Source organism: Myotis brandtii, unplaced genomic scaffold (genome assembly GCF_000412655.1).
Source record: "Myotis brandtii unplaced genomic scaffold, ASM41265v1 scaffold908, whole genome shotgun sequence".
NCBI classification, from domain to species: Eukaryota; Metazoa; Chordata; class Mammalia; order Chiroptera; family Vespertilionidae; genus Myotis; species Myotis brandtii.
In genome coordinates, this window is record NW_005371738.1 from 131733 (window position 1) to 151992 (window position 20260).

The 20260-nt window shown below is 39.8% G+C and overlaps 1 protein-coding gene across 5 annotated transcripts in view; it reads left to right on the top strand.

Annotated features, from left to right (window-relative positions):
• ADRA1A (adrenoceptor alpha 1A) overlaps positions 1 to 20260 on the top strand; it is a 124939-nt gene that overhangs the window by 65674 nt on the left and 39005 nt on the right. The window lies entirely within an intron of this gene.

Below are 20260 nucleotides of genomic sequence, written 5' to 3' on the forward strand. Positions count from 1 at the left end.
AGCAGTGTGGATGTCATCTGTGGAGTCCCAAGATCTACAAGGGCCAAAAGGCAAATACAAGTAAAAGGCCAAATTCAAAACTCTTCAAAATTACTAGGTTTCCATTTTCATAGTGTATATAGTAGAAAAAAGTAGGTTCCAAAAATGGAATGCTATCTAGCTATAAAAAAAAAGGATGAAAACATATCCACACATTGATAGGGAAGTGAGTACCAGGATGTATTAAGTTAAAAAGGCAAGGTGTAGAAGTATATACTAGTATGTTATCTTTTATGTAGGAAATGTAAGCAAATAAGGCTATATAGACATTCCTATCTAATCTAATAAAAGACAAACATGCAAATTGACCATACCTTTGCTACACCTTAAGCCACGCCCACCAGCCAATCAGAGCGACTATGCCATATACCCTGCCTCATGCGAGATGCTGGGGATAAGACAATGAATAGGCAGGCAGGTCTCTACTCCTACAGAGCTCACAGATCAAAAGAGAGACATCCGAGTCTCTGATGTAAACTTTCTTCATTATGCAGTGGGATGTGCCTGGAGGCAGGAAATAATCCCATCAAAATTGTGGGGATGTGCCTCCTAAAGTTGTCCCAGTGGTTATAGTGGAAAAACTAATCATATACTATTTTTTAAAATGTTCAGGTATGAGTTAACTAGGACCTGAAGTAGATAGTAGCAATCAGAATAAAAAGAAAGGACATATGCCCAAAATGTTGTACAAGAAAAAAAAAGTTGAGTTTGTTGCTTACTGAAATAGAGGTCAAGGGAGGGAAGAAATGCCAGGCAATGGATGTTTCCCATCTTAGTGAGAAAGAGAGTGAGCATGACACCTCAGTGTGAACTTTTTTATTAGGAAAACCTACTAAACAGAAGAGGGCAGAAGGAGAAAATGAGGTCAGTTTCAGAGGTGGGGTGGAGATATTTGTGAGAGAACAACATTGTAATATTGCACAGGAAGCTGGAGCAGGGGAGGGCCACGCGTTGGCAAGAAGGCTTTGTTAGCAGTGTGGATGTCATCTGTGGAGTCCCAAGATCTACAAGGGCCAAAAGGCAACAACAAGTAAAAGGCCAAATTTTAAAACTCTTAAAATTACTAGGTTTCTATTTTCATAGTGTATATAGTAGAAAAAAGTAGGTTCCAAGTATTCAGCAATAGGGGACCAGTTTAATAAACTATGCTAAACACAATGGAATGCTATCTAGCTATAAAAAAAAAGGATGAAAACATATCCACACATTGATAGGGAAGTGAGTACCAGGATGTATTAAGTTAAAAAAGCAAGGTGTAGAAGTATATACTAGTATGTTATCTTTTATGTAGGAAATGTAAGCAAATAAGGATATATAGACATTCCTATCCTATTTAATAAAAGCCTAATATGCTAAGTGTCCGGTCGACTGGTCGGCCGTTCAACCAATCAAAGCGTAATATGCCAATGATATGCTAAGGCCACTCAACTGCTCGCTATGATGAGCACTGACCACCAGGGGGCAGATGCCCCTACCGGTAGGTTAGCTTACTGCTGGGGTCCGGGCAATTGGGACTGAGCAAGATGGGCTGGACATGCCCTGGAGCCCTCCTGCAGTCCCTCCCCGGCTGGCCAACCTCCATGTCCCTCCCTGGCCCTGATCATGCACTGGTGGGGTCCCTCAGCCTGGCCTGCGCCCTCTCACAATCTGGGACCCCTCGAGGGATGTCAGAAAGCCGGTTTTGGCCTGACAGTGGAATGACCAGTCGCTATGACGTGCACTGACCACCAGGGGACAGACACTCAATGCACCACTGGTGCACGAATTAGTGCACTGGGGCTCTAGTATTTGCATAAAATAAAACATTGGAAGAGTAAAAAAGAAACTAATAAAATGGTTACCTGTAAGGGATGAGGGGAAGTAGAGTAGATGGAGTCTAGAGGTATGACTCCTCAGTGCATACCTTGTTATAGTGTTCTAATTTTTTCCAAGTAAATGTATAGGCTATTCAATTAATGGACTTAAAAAATAAGGAAGTGCAAAGTGCATAGCCCTGTGTCTGGCACAAAGGGCTCAGGAAGTGGCTCTGTTTCCAGAGAGGAGTAGGAGGTGTTTTTGGAGAGAATTGGCCACCTTGTGAAGCCTTAAAAGGGCAGGAAGGAGTGGAATTTACAGGTTAAGAGCAAAAGCGGGTGGGTCCTGACCTCTTTGGTGGATATTTTTCTCAGTTCTGCCCAACACCTGTGCTCTAGCCAGGCTGGACCCTCCCGTCTTTTCCTGAATATTCTAAGTATGTTTCTACTTTTGTTCATGCCACATTCCCATAAAAAGAAACATGTTTCCCAATGTTGCCTATAAACACAAATCTTCATTCATTCCTTTGTTCAGTAAATATGAAGCACCTCCATTCATTAGACACGGTGACTGACCCAGACCCGAATGAGGCACAGTCACTCTCCTGAGTGGGTTCACTGTCTATGAAGACAGACAGACACTGAGATTAATAATGTAGCATGGCATTCCAGAACAGCTTCTCAGGCAGGTGACATTCACTCTAAATAGTAAAAATTAGTAAGAATGGATCAGGGACAGGATTCCCTCCAGTCAAATCAGAAAGAATCAGAGTGAAACCACTCATTCTAACCACTCATGTCAATCATTTGTGTTACTTTCATTTCTTAAATTAATATTTTAGCCACCTATGTGCTTAGTCACCCTCTTTAATTCTTGCACATACTAGTGCATTGTTATTTAATTGCCAAAGGAAGCCCTGTGAAAATAACTGTGGTCATTTCATCCTCATTAGGAAGGGAGACTTGATAGGAAGGGAGACTTGGAGAGGTAAGTAAGTGCCTTGCCCAAGGCCAGAGCTAATTCTTCTTAGGAGGCTATGCTTAATAGGAGGAGGTTAAGTCTGTGATCATTATGAAGAAAAATAATTATTGTTGGGAAAATTGTTATAAGGCTCTTCTTTTATTGGTTCCACCTGGTTAGAAGACCTTGAGGAACCAAGGATTTCTGGAATTTTAAGCTCATTCATTGAACATATTTATTTTTGTAGCATTTTCCCCTACATGAGTTTCACATCATGAACAAGACCAAAGTCAAGCTCTGAAGGAAGAAGCAGATAGTGGGTCACACGTCTGAGCCATGACCCTCCTCTCTCATTCATCTTCTCTCCATGCTCACAAATGTCTGCTCCCTCCCAATCCACTCTGGTGACCTGAGCCGGTGGCCTGCACCTGTTTCTCCCTTTACTTCTCTTAAGTGGAGTCTAGAATGTCACTTTCCTTTCTGTGGATCCATGACCAGTTCTTTCTCCTCTTTTCCTGGGCTTTCCCTCAGGCCCTATCTAACCAGGGCCAACTGCACCTGCTCTCTACTGCATGCGTTCTCAATGTCATCATTCCAGGCCCGTGGCAGCTTTATGTAATGACAGAGCAAAGGGAATCGGGCAACCCGGGATTCTTTGGCAATATCAGCGGTTCCACTTAGACATAACATCTCCCCACTAAATACTCGTGCCTTCTCAGCAGTGAGTTACTATCTGGATTCCCAAGCATCATCTGCACAAGAGCCGGGCCCCGCAGAGTTCCTATTTTTATCAGGTTTGGCACTGCACTTACATTTGCTTAAAACTGAGCCAGAAGCCACAGAAAACTTGAATTGTGCTCTTTTTTTACACCTAGGGCCACTCTATAAACTTGATAAAGAGCTTTTCACCCTCTTATCTATCATACTACAAGGAAAGAGCAAAACAAAGCCTGCTTTCATTTTAAAAATAAACTCTTTAGAGTAAACATTCAGCTTCCGGGACCAGTTGTACCTGTGGTGTCTGAGGGAAGGGTGTGGGGAAATTATTTTGAGACAAAAACAAGAGGCTGAATGAATTGCAGCCCAGTTAAAAATAGGACAGTATGGCGCTGACCAGGTAGCTCAGTTGGTTAGAGCATCTCCCCATAAACAGAAGTTGTGGGTTTGTCCCCATCAGGGCACATACAAGAATCAACTAATAAATGCATAAATAAGTGGATCAACAAATCGATGTTTCTCTCTCTCTTCTTCTTCTCTCTCTCTAAAATCAATCAATAAAAAATAGGACAGTAATAATTCTCCACAGCAGGTCATTAGGTAGGAGGTGGGGAAGTAGGGGCATAGTAGATATTTTCTTTCTTCCTTCAGAGGACGAAAGATGTTTAGAATGATGTGCCAGCTCATTCTCCGAACAAAGACATGGTCACAGGTGGCAAGGCCAAGGGTATAGAGCAGGGGTGGGCAAACTTTTTGACTCGAGGGCCACAATGGGTTCTTAAACTGGACCGAGGGCCGGAACAAAAGCATGGATGGAGTGTTTGTGTGAACTAATATAAATTCAAAGTAAACATCATTACATAAAAGGGTACGGTTTTTTTTTTTTTTTAGTTTTATTCATTTCAAACGGGCCGTTGTTTGCCCACGGCTGCTCTAGAGTCTAGGCTCTGCTCAGGCTTCCTCCACATTCGAGGAAGGTGTCCCTAACGACCTAGCTACAGGTGGGGAGAGGAGCTTGCCCAAGGTCACACGACAGGTGCATGGCAAGACTGGAATTTCATCTTGACTGTGCATTTGAACAGCCTCAAAGATGGTGGAGAGGATGGCCTCAGAGTACTTCAAAGAGGTGTCAATAGTTTAGCTTATAGGGAAACCGAGGCAAGAAGAAGCTCAATTATGTTAGCCAGAATCCTCAGTGTAATTAATTGGTGTCGTTTGCCTTTTAGCCAAACGCTGTTACCTTTGGATAACTGGTTGTCAGACTGCTGTATGCAAGTCTTGCATTCTACGGATCATCTCTAGGGGATCCTGAAAAGGGGGGAGAGCCCTGGCTGACCTGAGGGGCTTTGTATCTACAGGGGCTTGAATGAGGTTAAACAGAGAAAGCTCCTACCTCAATGCTGGACCAAAGTCAGTGCCTATAGTTGTATCAAGCTGCTGCATCACCTTTGGAAGCCTATCCAACGACTTGGAATGGCGCAGGGACACGGCCAGAAATAGCTCACAAAAGCAGGAGTTCATCTCTATAGTTTGTTGCATGCTTGACATAGGAATCTTAGGGAAAAAGACAGTAGCTGAAGCCTTCTGGTTTTATACCTATTAGTGATTTATTGTTATTTATTTTGGTCTTCTGACCTTCACCTCCTATAAATTACTGTTGAACACTTCAAGGGGCAAGTTTATTTTTTTTTTTTCTCAAGAATTACCTGATGCTGAAGGCCTCTGGTTCCTTGCCCAGTTTCTGCTACCCCAACAGAGTACAGACATAAATACAAGGGACAGGACTTATATTTAGTGGGACTTCACCAGTAGAAGCATGGCATGTAAAACACTGAAATACTTCCATACTAGTTGGTAAGTAACTTCTCTTCCTATTCCATACTCTGTGACCATCTCTCTCTCCCCACATGGTCACTTTTGTTGGAACACTACATAAACCCTCCTGATCTGGCAATTAAAGGGTAAACATCTGGTCAGGGGCTGATTTTGGGACTTGAAGATTACTTAATTGGGGGAGGGGATCACTTTAATAAAAAATAATACCATATTAGGTACAGACAAGAAAATATATGTAGAATAAGAAAAGCAATCACAATGAATTATAAATTTTGAATACCTAATAAATAATACTACACTAACATCACAAAAATCCAGAAACATAACAACATTTTTTTATTAATGCTATAAAACTTTTCTCCCTACATGTTTTCTTTTTGGATTGCATTCTCTTTGACCTCTTTATGTAGGTCAAACATAAAATTATAAACAATTTTAGAATATGATCTGTAGAAATAATAGAAAGATAATTTTTTTCTTGTAGGGTTAACCAGATTTTATTTTCTTAATAGTTTTTACCAATTTTACTAGACATTAGTGAAAACTGAATCTTCTGTTTATAATTTTACACATCTGATGATTACAAGAATTTTCTAAAGATTAGCTTCTGGCCCTATACATTTCAATCTTTGTTTTTCTTCACAGCTACTTACTTTCCAGTGCTGGTGGCTTGGGACATGTTCATTTGCACTATGTTCTCCTACCTTGCACATTCATATCAGGCTTCTTGGTGAACTAATTGGCAGAGTAGGCACTTAAAATATTCCTGGTCTTGACACTGAAAAGAACTATCCATGCTATAGTTCTAATGTTTGTGTGCCTTTCTTACCCCAAATTTATATGTTGAAATCCTAAACCAAAGATGTTGGTATTAGTAAGTGGGGTCTTTGGAGGTGATTAGGTCAGGAGAGTAGAGCTCTCCTGAATGGGAAGAGTGCTCTTATAAAAGTGACCCCACAGAGCTCCCTATCCCCCTCCAACATGTGAGGACACAAAGAGAGGGCGCCAGCTATGAACCAGAAAGTGAGCCTTCACCAGGACATGATCATGCTGGATCCTTGGCCTTGGACTTCCAGTCTCCAGAATGGCAAGAAATATATTTTTGATGTTTATAAGCTACCCAACTGGTAGTATTTTGTTATAGCAGTCTGAATACACTAAGAAAATGCATAAGAGGAAAACTTGATGAATTAGAAAGACCAAAATTAAAAAACTTTTGCTCAAAGAAGCCATTGTGAAGAAAAAAAAGACAAATTACAGACAGACAGAATATATTTGTAAACCACATATATTCTTTTTAAAAAATATGTGTTTATTGATTTTTAGATAGAGAGGAAGAGGGAGAGAGAGATAGAAACATCAACGAGAAAGACACATTAATTGGCTGCCTCCTGCACACCCCTACAGAGGATCGAGCCCACAACCTGGGCATGTGCCCTGATAAGAATCAAACCGGGACCTCTAGGTCCATAAGACAATGCTCAATCCACTGAGCCATACCAGCCAGGCTGAAAACCACATATATTCTTAGTACATATCTTACCATCAAGACTATATAAAGAACTCTCAAAATACAACAAACCAAAAAACCAAAACAATACAAGTAAAAAAGAACAATAGACATACACAGCCATTTCGTTAAAGAGAATGTACAGATGGCAAATAAGCACATGAAAAGGTGTTCAACATTATTATCCATTAGAGAAACACAAATTAAGATGACAATGAGCTATCACCACGCACCTATCAGAATGGCTAAAATAAAAAGTAAAGATAGCGCCAAATACTACCAAGGATGCAGAGAAACTGGGCCACTCACATTGCTGGTGGGAATGTTCAATGGCACAGTTACTCTGGAAACAATTTTTCATTTTTTTAAAAAAAGTAAACATGTGATTATCACATGACACAGCAATTGCATGCCTGGTACTTATCTCAGAGAAATAAAAATGTATGTTCATGTAAGTTCACAAAAACTTGTACATGAAAGTTCATAGAAGCTGGAATTAGATCAGATGTCCCTCAACAGCTCAGTGCCTAAACACACTATGGTATAGCAATACAATGGAACACTACTCTGAGGTAAAAAAAGAATTAACTATTGATATACACAACTTGGATGGGTCTCAAGGGAATTGTGTTGAACGAAAAGAGCCTTAATTAAACATCCTTAGAGTCTCTATAGACCTGGCCCTGTACATGGCCCAACAGGGATCTTCATGACTGAGGTCACCATCCTCTCTGATCGTTGGTTTCTGGGTTGGGCTGACTCTTAGGTATTTTGAAACAGGGTTGCTAATCGTCACATGTTTTTAAATGGAATTTTTGTTTGTGTAGTCTGAACTCATAAAAACTAAAAGAATGTGGTGAAGGCATTGCAGAATACAAAGTGGTATAAAGGTTTGCTTTCTTTTTTCTTTAAAAAATGGTATTTAACTTAAACTTCATTAAAACATTCACATGTAAATTTTACTAATAAAGATTAAACAAATATATACAAGACTATCCCTGGTTTAATTAATTGAACCCAAGTTACCATTGCACTCATGTAGAAGGTGGTAAATATCAAGGTAAGTGATAAAGTTTTTCCTCCATTAGTTTAATTTTATTCCTTTTACCAGAAAACTAGAGCTTCATATATTTTTCTTAGATGTACAATAGAACTACTTATTTTTTTAAATTAAATCTTTATTGTTCAGATTATTACAGTTGTTCCTCTTTTTCCCCCCAGAGCTCCCCTCCACCTGGTTCCCACCCGACCCTCTGCCTTTACCCCGCCCCCACACACACTGTCCTCATCCATAGGTGTACGATTTTTGTCCAGCCTCTTCTCACACCCCCGACACCCCTTTCCCCACCGAGAATAGTCAGTCCACTCCCTTTCTATGCCCCTGATTCTATTATATTCACCAGTTTATTCTGTTCATCAGATTATTTATTCACTTGATTTTTAGATTCACTTGTTGATAGATGTGTATTTGTTGTTCATAATTTGTATCTTTACCTTTTTCTTCTTCTTCCTCTTCTTAAAGGATACCTTTCAGCATTTCATATAATACTGGTTTGGTGGTGATGAACTCCTTTAGCTTTTCCTTATCTGTGAAGCTCTTTATCTGACCTTCAATTCTGAATGATAGCTTTGCTGGATAAAGTAATCTTGGTTGTAGGTTCTTGCTATTCATCACTTTGAATATTTCTTGCCACTCCCTTCTGGCCTGCAAAGTTTCTGTTGAGAAATCAGCTGACAGTCGTATGGGTACTCCCTTATAGGTAACTGACTTTTTTTCTCTTGCTGCTTTTAAGATTCTCTCTTTGTCTTTTGCTCTTGGCATTTTAATTATGATGTGTCTTGGTGTGGTCCTCTTTGGATTCCTTTTGTTTGGGGTTCTCTGCGCTTCCTGGACTTGTAAGTCTATTTCTTTCACCAGGTAGGGGAAGTTTTCTGTCATTATTTCTTCAAATAGGTTTTCAATATCTTGCTCTCTCTCATCTTCTGGTACCCCTATAATTCTGATGTTGGTACGTTTGAAGCTGTCCCAGAGGCTCCTTACACTATCTTCGTATTTTTGGGTTCTTTTTTCATTTTGCTTTTCCGGTTGGGTGTTTCTCGCTTCTTCGCATTTCGAATCTTTGACTTGATTCTTGCGCTCCTCTGGTCTGCTGTTGGGAGTCTGTATAATATTCTTTATTTCAGTCAGTGTATGCTTACTTTCTAGATGGTCCTTTATCACACCATCGAGGGTCTCATTAGATTTCCTGTACATCTCATCAAGTTTATCGACAGACTCTAGAAGCCTCTTGAGAGACCTCAAAAGTGTGGTTCTGAACTCAATATCCTCCCTTGATAGTTTTGTCCTGTTTCTTTGTCTCCGCATTTTTTACGCTTTCTTGGTACACCCCCTAGTGGTCTTTGTGCGCAGTCTTGTTGTAGTTAAGCCTTGATTGTTGTAGTTAATACTAGAGGGATTTGACCTCCAGGCCAACTGGCTGTGTTAATCAGCTGTGTCTGCAGTGGAAGAACTTGTGTCCTCTAGGGAGGTGCTAATCTAGCCTTTGCCTGAGGCTATCCGGCAAATGCCTCTGTGCAGGGCTTGGGCGGGGCGGGTCCCACAGGATCAACAGGGCGGAGGAGGGAGCAGTTATGGCTGCTCTCAGCCCGTACCCAGGGGCTCTGCCTCTCTGTCCCAGCAACGGCTGCAAACCTCGGAGGGACCGTAGCCAGACAGTCCTGCTTCTCCCGTTTGAGTCTGGGTCCCTAGAGACTCGCTGGAGCTCAGAGTCTGAGGCTCCCTCCGGATTGAAACAGACAACCGCGCCCTCAGCCACCAGCCCGCGCCGCGCGCACTCCGCACCTTAGTATTTTACTTCAGCACTGCGCCTCCTCTGATTCTCGGTTCCTCCTAGTTGTAGAACTTCCACTCAGCCAGCCTTCCTGTGGTTCTGGATGATGTCCGTTCCGTCTTTTAGTTGTATTTTTGAAGTGGTTGTTCGAGGCAGCAAACTCCGGCATTAACCTATGCCGCCATCTTGGTTTTCCTGATTTGCATTTTAGAAATTGCAAGTTGATACCTGAGATTTTAATTTTTTAAATTAGCATTTATTATTTTAAATTTTATTTTCTGTTCTAAAAATCACCTTTGGTTCACAGTCTGTGCTGAGGTGTAGCAGCTTGGGGATGTTTTCAGGACTGCCTCCATAGTTGAGACAGCATGAGCTCCCTGCGTCTGTGTGTCAAGGCCTCTACTTTAAAGAAAACCTGCCTTTCCTGAATACCTGTTCTAAAAAAGCCACCAGGACTTTCGGTGTCTCTGCTATGTGAATGTACATTAAAATGACGATGACAGGTGTTGTGAATCTGCCCACGACAGTTGGGTCCTAGGCTGTGGCTTACTTCTGGAAATGAAGGCATCTATAGGGCCTTTCCCCATGAATAATGCAGGTCTTACTTGGACTCCAAAAATTGTAAGCGCTTTCTTTTCAACATATCATGGACATATTTAGAATTGTCCTTTTTTTTTTTTAGTAACCACAATTTAACAACTTCCCTCTCTATATTACTGAGACTTACACTTAAGGAGTGGACATAAGAGAACTGAATGTGTTTAAGGAAAACCATCTCAATCTGGAAGGCATTTAGGCAGCCTCACTTCACTGGTCAGAGGAGTTATGGATGATAGAAGTACCCCCACACTTACCCCTTGTGGGCCAAGATGAAGTCTGTGTAATTACAAATACTTACGTCCATACCTGGATATTACCATGGGCCAAGTGGAAAAGTCAATACAGATAATTAAGAAGAAACTACCTAAGTCTTGATCATTTATGGGATTTTTTTACTTGAAACTTAAGGGGCATAGATAAGGTAAAACTAAACTCCTCTTGCTGCTTTTAGATGTATTGATAGTAGGCTTAATTAAGTAGTGTGTAACACAAATCAAACAGTTTTATAAAAAATCTCAGATCATATTGGACAGGTTAATTGGAGTGCTTATAAATTATATATATAAAGTGATTCATTGGAAATCAATACAGTGCAGAACCAAGGATTACATATTGTAAGAGACAGTTCTTCTGCTTGGATGTCTTCCATTTCTGCATACTTTCTAAGCAAAGGTTTTAATAATATTTTGTTACATGCTACTTTTTAAAGAGTGTCCATATAGCAAACAGCCTTGGACAATACAGATAATATTTATATCACCAGGGAAGAGAGTAGATTTGTTTTCTGTCCAACATAATAACTAACGTCACCATCTGCGGTAAAAATTGGCAAAAATTTGCTAGCAACTTCTTTAAAGCTTGAGGTTTCTTTAGTTTATGGTTCCTCTCTTGTAATGCAACTCATTATGTATGCAAGAGTCACCTACCCTCTATGTCCTTCCATTTGGGAATCTGGGCTCAGAGAACCAAAACAAATAATGGAGATATTGCAATTGCTGTGAGTAGTAAACAACTCTTTTTCTCTGAACAATGACCATAAATTTCTACCAGCATTCATTAAACCTGCTGTCCTGCAATTAGGATAAAATTTCAGACCCTTGACAGTTCATGACATGTAGATGTATGCATTTGTCAAAGCACAGTACATTTAATTACCTGCAAATGTTACAATGGAAACCAAAACTTGAACTTGAGTTAATTTTATGAAGGATGACATATTTATTGAAAATTTATGTACAATATATACATTTAACTTTTAAATGAATCAAAAAGTAAGTTATATTGATAGAAATATAAAGAACAGATGGGTAAATAAGTGCTAAAACAAGTGTTGTAATATTATAATAGTAGAATCCAGCTGGTTACCAAATAGTATTCATTGTAAAATTGTTTCCACTTTGAAAATTTCTATTAAAGTTTTTCATAATAAAATGATGTGAAATTAAGACCGAAGAGTTATTTATTCTAATATATTGCAAGATTGTATTAAACTTGACAGCAATTTGACAATATCTCCTAGCAGTATTTAAAACTTGGAGGGGTGGAGAAAAAAGGACAGCCAATAGGTAAACCTGTCATGCTCCTTGTCTCATGACCAGACTGGAAATACAACTAAATTGGAGAATATCCATCTGGAATTACCAACTGAGGTCCACCTGATGAAGAACAGAAAGCATCTGGAGATCAGCGGGAAGGGTGAGGTCACAAGGGGAGCTGACCCAGCTTCCAGGGATAGTAGGCCATAGCTGAGAGTAAGAAGAGAGATCCCAGCTACCAGAGGGTCTGTTTCCTTAGAACAGCGGTTCTCAACCTGTGGGTCGCGACACCTTTGGCCGTCTAATGACCCTTTCACAGGGGTCACCTAAGACCATCCTGCATATCAGATATTCATATTACGATTCATAACAGTAGCAACATTACAGTTATGAAGTAGCAACGAAAATAACTTTATGGTTGGGTCACAATATGAGGACTGTATTTAAAGGGCCAGAAAGTTGAGAACCACTGCCTTAGAAGATAGAGGTCCAGAACCCAGGCTGGGCTACACAGCTTGGAACACCAGAGTTGAGACTAGCAACCCATGTAACATCCAGCCATGAAAGGCAGCAGGACTACTGGCTGTGGCGGAGTCTGGAGCCAGGGGACATGAGTCAGTCAGAGAGAAACCCACAGTTTCAAAGAGATTGAAATCATATCAAGCATCTTCTTGGATCATAAGAGTGGTGTTTGACTATATTTCTCTTCACCTTTTTCACCCAGGCCCCCATCCCCTCATCTCTGACAACCATCAGTTTGATCTCTGATTCTATGAGTCTGTTTTTTATTTATTTAGATTCTAATAAGTGAAACCATATTATATTTGTCTTTGTCTGACTTATTTCACATAACATAATACCCTCTAGGTCCATCCACGTTGATGCAAATGACAAGATTTCATTCTTTTTATCACTGAGTAATATTCCATTACATATATTAAAATATATGTAAATTATGTATATGTATGTATATCACATTTCTTTATCCATTCATCTATCTGTGGACACCTAGGTTGAGGTTAAGTCTGTGATCATTATGAAGAAAAATAATTATTGTTGGGAAAATTGTTATAAGGCTCTTCTTTTATTGGTTCCACCTGGTTAGAAGACCTTGAGGAACCAAGGATTTCTGGAATTTTAAGCTCATTCATTGAACATATTTATTTTTGTAGCATTTTCCCCTACATGAGTTTCACATCATGAACAAGACCAAAGTCAAGCTCTGAAGGAAGAAGCAGATAGTGGGTCACACGTCTGAGCCATGACCCTCCTCTCTCATTCATCTTCTCTCCATGCTCACAAATGTCTGCTCCCTCCCAATCCACTCTGGTGACCTGAGCCGGTGGCCTGCACCTGTTTCTCCCTTTACTTCTCTTAAGTGGAGTCTAGAATGTCACTTTCCTTTCTGTGGATCCATGACCAGTTCTTTCTCCTCTTTTCCTGGGCTTTCCCTCAGGCCCTATCTAACCAGGGCCAACTGCACCTGCTCTCTACTGCATGCGCTCTCAATGTCATCATTCCAGGCCCGTGGCAGCTTTATGTAATGACAGAGCAAAGGGAATCGGGCAACCCGGGATTCTTTGGCAATATCAGCGGTTCCACTTAGACATGACATCTCCCCACTAAATACTCGTGCCTTCTCAGCAGTGAGTTACTATCTGGATTCCCAAGCATCATCTGCACAAGAGCCGGGCCCCGCAGAGTTCCTATTTTTATCAGGTTTGGCACTGCACTTACATTTGCTTAAAACTGAGCCAGAAGCCACAGAAAACTTGAATTGTGCTCTTTTTTTACACCTAGGGCCACTCTATAAACTTGATAAAGAGCTTTTCACCCTCTTATCTATCATACTACAAGGAAAGAGCAAAACAAAGCCTGCTTTCATTTTAAAAATAAACTCTTTAGAGTAAACATTCAGCTTCCGGGACCAGTTGTACCTGTGGTGTCTGAGGGAAGGGTGTGGGGAAATTATTTTGAGACAAAAACAAGAGGCTGAATGAATTGCAGCCCAGTTAAAAATAGGACAGTATGGCGCTGACCAGGTAGCTCAGTTGGTTAGAGCATCTCCCCATAAACAGAAGTTGTGGGTTTGTCCCCATCAGGGCACATACAAGAATCAACTAATAAATGCATAAATAAGTGGATCAACAAATCGATGTTTCTCTCTCTCTTCTTCTTCTCTCTCTCTAAAATCAATCAATAAAAAATAGGACAGTAATAATTCTCCACAGCAGGTCATTAGGTAGGAGGTGGGGAAGTAGGGGCATAGTAGATATTTTCTTTCTTCCTTCAGAGGACGAAAGATGTTTAGAATGATGTGCCAGCTCATTCTCCGAACAAAGACATGGTCACAGGTGGCAAGGCCAAGGGTATAGAGCAGGGGTGGGCAAACTTTTTGACTCGAGGGCCACAATGGGTTCTTAAACTGGACCGAGGGCCGGAACAAAAGCATGGATGGAGTGTTTGTGTGAACTAATATAAATTCAAAGTAAACATCATTACATAAAAGGGTACGGAGAAAGATGTTTAGAATGATGTGTCAGCTCATTCTCCGAACAAAGAGATGGTCACAGGTGGCAAGGCCAAGGGTATAGAGGGTAAGAGCTTGGGCCTTAGAGCTGGGTTGTAGGAATCCAATCCACTTCTTCCATTTCCTCCTTACATGATGTCATCAGACAAGTTACTTAGTCTCTTGTGCCTGTTTCCTCATCTGTAATAGTATTTTACCGCATAGGATTTTGGTACATCTACAGAGTGGAATACTATGATGCTGTAAAAAAGAAGGAATTCTTACCATTTGCAACAGCATGGATGGAACTGAAGAGCATTATGAAATAAGCCAGTCAGAGAAAGATAAATATCACATGATTTTACTCATTTGTGGAATATAATGAACAATATAAACTGAGGAACAAAAATAGAACCAGAGACATAGAAGTATTGAACAGGCTGTCCAACCTATGAGGGGAGGCAGGGGGTGAGGGGGTGAGAGATCAACCAAAGGACTTGTATGCATGCATATGAGCATAACCAATGGACACAGATAGTAGAGGGGTGAGGGCGTGTGCTCGGGGAGGCGGGGGGGGTGGGAATGGCCAGGAGAGGTCAATGGGGGGAAAAGGAGACTCATGTAATACTTTAAGCAATGAAGAATTTAAATTAAAAAAAATATTTGGGGAAAATTAAATGAGATAATACCCAGAAAGCATTTAGAAAGTACCAGGCACGTAGTGAACAAGCAGTAAGTGTTAGATCTTGGTTGACCTAGAGCCGTGGTCGGCGAACTGCGGCTCGCGAGCCACATGCGGCTCTTTGACCCCTTGAGTGTGGCTCTTCCTAAGCCTTAGGAGTATCCTAATTAAGGAGTACCCTAATTATTAAACAAGGTACCTACCTATATAGTTTAAGTTTAAAAAGTTTGGCTCTCAAAAGAAATTTCAATCTTTGTACTGTTGATATTTGGCTCTGTTGACTAATGAATTTGCCGACCACTCTAGGTCCTAGAGTATTGGTTTTCCTTCTCTACAGCAAGCAATCTGTCTTATCTTTAAAATGTATTTATACCCTCCTTGTGGATCCTGACCAGTAAATAGTAATTCAATGTTAATTTGTTGTTCAGCCCATGATACTTTAAAAAACAAAAGTACTATGAATAATTATGCCCAGACAACAGGCATGAACTGATACTGCTCTGGGAAAATTAGGAAGTGACTTTAAGGAAGGAGACAGGCAAAAGTTAGGATTTGATTCCTAGCCTAAAATGAGAATCCTAGTCACCAGTGGCATTAGAAAAATATTTCAGAGCTATGCTCCAGATCTTTAGAATCAACATCTGTGGGACCCAGTGGTGTCTGTGTGTGTGTGTGTGTGTGTGTGTGTGTGTGTGTGTGTGAGAGAGAGAGAGAGAGAGAGAGAGAGAGAGAGACTCCAAAGCTGATTTAAAGCCTACCCAGGGTTGATGCTCCCTGATAATCTATGAAATCCAAATTTTATGGCTTCTGTCTAGATGTTAACAATAAGCAATAAGAATAAATTAAATTTCTATCAGACCATGTAATGGCTAATTATTTTTCACACATGTCATCTGAGGTGGTGTCTAATATAGCCAACCTATAAGACATCAGATATTCTTTTGATGGGACACGCAGAGGTTACTTGACTTGTTAATGGTCATTCTGAAACTCCCAACTTTTAGTTTAGAGACGTTCCACCTTATATGATCATTTGTTCATTAAGCAAACAGTGATATGTTAGAGTAATTCAGAGCATGACTCTGGCACCCCAGGCAAATACTAATGTGTTTGCTGTCACTATATATTAGCCTGCAGTTTCTAGAATCTTGCATGAATAGAATCATACAGTATTTACTTTTTTGGCCTTTTCCCTTTCATTCATCATGATTTTGAGACTCATCTATGTTGTGTTTATTAATAATTTGTTCCCTTTTAGTAACGAATAATATGTATACAGTAAAACTTCGATATAATGGACTAATTTGGATGAGGGGGTGTCCGTTAAAGCCAAAAATCCATTATATAATAAAATAGGCTTCCCAAATGCCTATGCTAAAAATTTGACAAATTAGTTAGTTTACCTGTTTTTACTTATATAGACACATTTGTGTAATTAAAATTATGTATGAAAAGTTTAATTTCACAGAAAAGTTTTTTTATATGTATGACAGTACTTTTAAATTTATACTGAATTGGTCTAGTAAATGTGTGCATGCACCAGTCACCAGGAGTAAACAGATGCCCACGGCTCGGGCTTAGCGCACGTGGGAACATAGGCCGCAAGTGTTAAAATGGCTGCAGAAAGTCATGCCACGTGACAACAGAACCAATTACCGTGAGATGCGGTCCAATTACGTGCTGATCATTCACAGAACATTGTTTACAAGTGACTCTTGGATTTAAATATGTAGACTATAGTTGTAGATATGTAGTATTTATTTATGTTGGCAAAATTACTAGTGTTTCTTCCAACATATGGCCTATTTACTAAAATTTTTAAAAATAACAGTGAATTAATAATTTTTAAAAAACCCTGTTTATTTAATTATAAGCAAATCTTGGTTAAAAACATTTTAAGGTTTACAAGTGACTCTTGGGTTTAAATATGTAGACTATAGTTGTAGATATGTAGTATTTATTTATGTTGGCAAAATTACTAGTGTTTCTTCCAACATATGGCCTATTTACTAAAATTTTTAAAAATAACAGTGAATTAATAATTTTTAAAAAACCCTGTTTATTTAATTATAAGCAAATCTTGGTTAAAAACATTTTAAAATTAACAGGGTGTTAATGTTCACATATGACATACAGACCAGAAATTTTGTCTGTTAAATCTGAAGTCCATTAAATTGAGGTCCATAAAATCGATAGTTTATTGTATTATAATTTGTTTATACTTTCACCTCCTGATGAACAATTGCACTCTTTCTGGTTTGGGGCTATTATAACTTAGGTTGCTTTGCTCATTCATATATAAGCCTTTGTGTGGACACATATTTTTATTTCTCCTGGGTAAATATCTAGGAAAGAAATGACTGGCTCATATGATAGGTAGGTGTTTTAAATTTTTAACTCTCAAAATATACTTTTGCAAAGTGATTGGACCATTTTGCATTCTCACCAACAGTGCTGGTGAAGCAATTGCCAGTTGCTTTACCAGCACATCCTATGTCAGTTTTGTTTTGTTTTTAGTTTATCCATTGTAGTGGGTGTGCAATGGTACCTCATTGTGATTTTACTTAGTATTTTCCTGATAACTAATAATGTGTATTATCTTTTAATGTGCTTATTGGCCATTTCTTTTGTGGTGAAATGTATCTTCAAATCTTTTGCACATTTTTTATTGTGACATATATTATCTTATTATTGAATTATAAGACTTCTTTGTATATTTTAGACACATATTATTTTTCTGGTTAGATATAGATATAGATATAGATATAGATAGATATATATAGATATAGATAGATATAGATATATAGTGTGTGTGTGTGTGTGTGTGTGTGTGTGTGTGTGTGTGTTTGCAAGTATTTTCTCCTAGTCTGTGTCCTGTCTTTTTATTTTTAATTAGTGGCCCAGTGCATGGATTCGTGCACATTGAAAGGGAATTAATTAGAAGGTGGCCAGTGGGGCGGGAGTGGGCGTGACAGCCAGACATGCCCTGGAGCCAACTTCCCGCCATTCCTCCCCAGCTGCTGACACCTGGCAGCTTGGGCGTCTGTGGAGTGAGCAGGGTCCTTCCAGCAGGTGGGATCCCTTGGCTTGGCCTGAAGGGATCAGGCCGAAATCTGCTCTCCAACATCCCCCAAGAGGTCCTGGAGTGTGAGAAAGCACTTTGCAAAGTTGCTGTTGTACAGGGTGTGGAATGCAGGAAACCAGATTTGGGGCTGACAGTGCCCCAGCAACAACCCAACCCACAGCCAAAGGTGGAATCGCATGGCCCTGCAGGGAATCGGGCTCCCTCTTCTCTGGCTCTAGGTTACGTCACTGGAGAACCCCTGCTGCCAAGTCACCGCAGCTTGGCAGCTCCTGCATTGAGTGTCTGTCCCCTGGTGGTCAGTATGTGTCATACCTATGGGCCAGTCAAACGGTCGCTTGGGCTTTTATATATATAGATAGTGTCTTCTAAAAACCAATATTTTTTAATTTTGATAAAGTCCAATTTATCCATATTTTAAATTATGTCTCATACTTTTTATTATTGTGATTTTTAAAACATATTTTTATTGACTTCAGAGAGGAAGGGAGAGGGAGAGAGAGAAAGAAACATCAATGATGAGAGAGAATCATTGATCGGCTGCCTCCTGCACACCCCACACTGGGTATTGAGCCCCCAGCCCGGGCATATGCCCTGACTGGGAATTGAACCATGACCTCCTGGTCCATAGGTAGATGCCCAACAACTGAGCCACACCAGCCCAGCATATGTCTTCTACTTTTGATGTTCTATCTAAGTAACCTTTGTCTACCTCAAAGTCACCAAGATTTTTTTTCTATGTTTTCGTCTAGAAATTTCATAGGTTTCGTTTTTACACTTAGACCTATGATCCATTTTGAGTTAATTTTTGTGTCTGGTGTGAGATAAGGAATAATGTACATCTTTTTCCATATGGATAACCAGGATCCAGAAACATTATTGAAACATTCTTCACTGGATGTGTATTAGTTTTCCATTGCTGCTGTAACAAATGACTGCACACTTAGTATCTTGAAACAACACAGATTTATGGTCTTACAGTTATGGGGATCAGGAGATCAAAACGGATCTTACAGCCCTAAAATTAAGGTGTCAGCAGGGCTGTCTATGTTCCTTATGAAGGTTCAAGAGGTGAAGCCATCCCTGGCCTTTTAGAGACTTGTACAGACTGCTTGCCTCATGGCTCCTTTCCACTAACATCATTCTGGCCTCTACTTCAATTGTCATAGCTCCCTCTCTGACCCGCCTGCCTCTCTCACTTATCAGGACCCCTGTGATTATATTGGGTCCACCTGAATAGTCTAGGATAATCCCATCTCAAAGTTCTTAACTGCAACGTTTCTTTTGCCCAGTAAGCTGGCATATTCCACAGGTTCCTGAAATTAGGACATAGACATCTTTGGGGGGCTATTGTTCTGCCCACCACATAATGCCTTGGCATCTTTGTTAAAAGTCAGATGACAACATAAATGAAGGTCTTTTTCTGGACTTTCATGTGTTATTGATATACATACCTATTATTTTGCTAATACCAAATTATCTTAATTCTTCTAACTTTCTACAGTCTTGAATTAAGGTAAGATGAGTCTTCATCCTTTGTTCTTTTAAAGATTGCTTCGTTTATTTTAGATCCTTTTTATTCCCACATAAATTTAGAAATAGTTTGTTGATTTCAACAAACAAAAAATCCTGATGAAATGAGTTTTAAAGTGTTTCCTCCTCCTCAGTTTTTTAAAAATTTAAGTATAGTCAGTATACAACATTTTATTAGTTTCAGGTGTACGAAATAGTGACTCAACATTTATATACCTTACAATGTGATCACCTCACTAAATCTAGTAACCCTGTCACTGTGCAAACTATTCACAATATTTTATCTTTTTAAAAAAGATATCTTTATTGTTGAAAGTATTATAGATGTCCCATTTTCTCCACTCCTGGCCCCTCCCCAAGCCTTCACCACACTATAGTCTGTATCTATGGGTTATGCATATCTGTAATAATAAATGGGTAATATGCTAATTAGACTAGATGTCCTTCTGGACGAAGCCAGGACTGTGAGGGAAGCCTGAGGGATGCCTTTCTTCATCCTCTAAATAATAAAAGCCTAAGCGACTGTTACGGCAGAACAACCAGAACGAGCGGTCACTATGATGCGCACTGACCACCAGGGGGCAGATGCTCAATGCAGGAACTGCCCCCTGGTTGTCAGTGCACTCCCACAG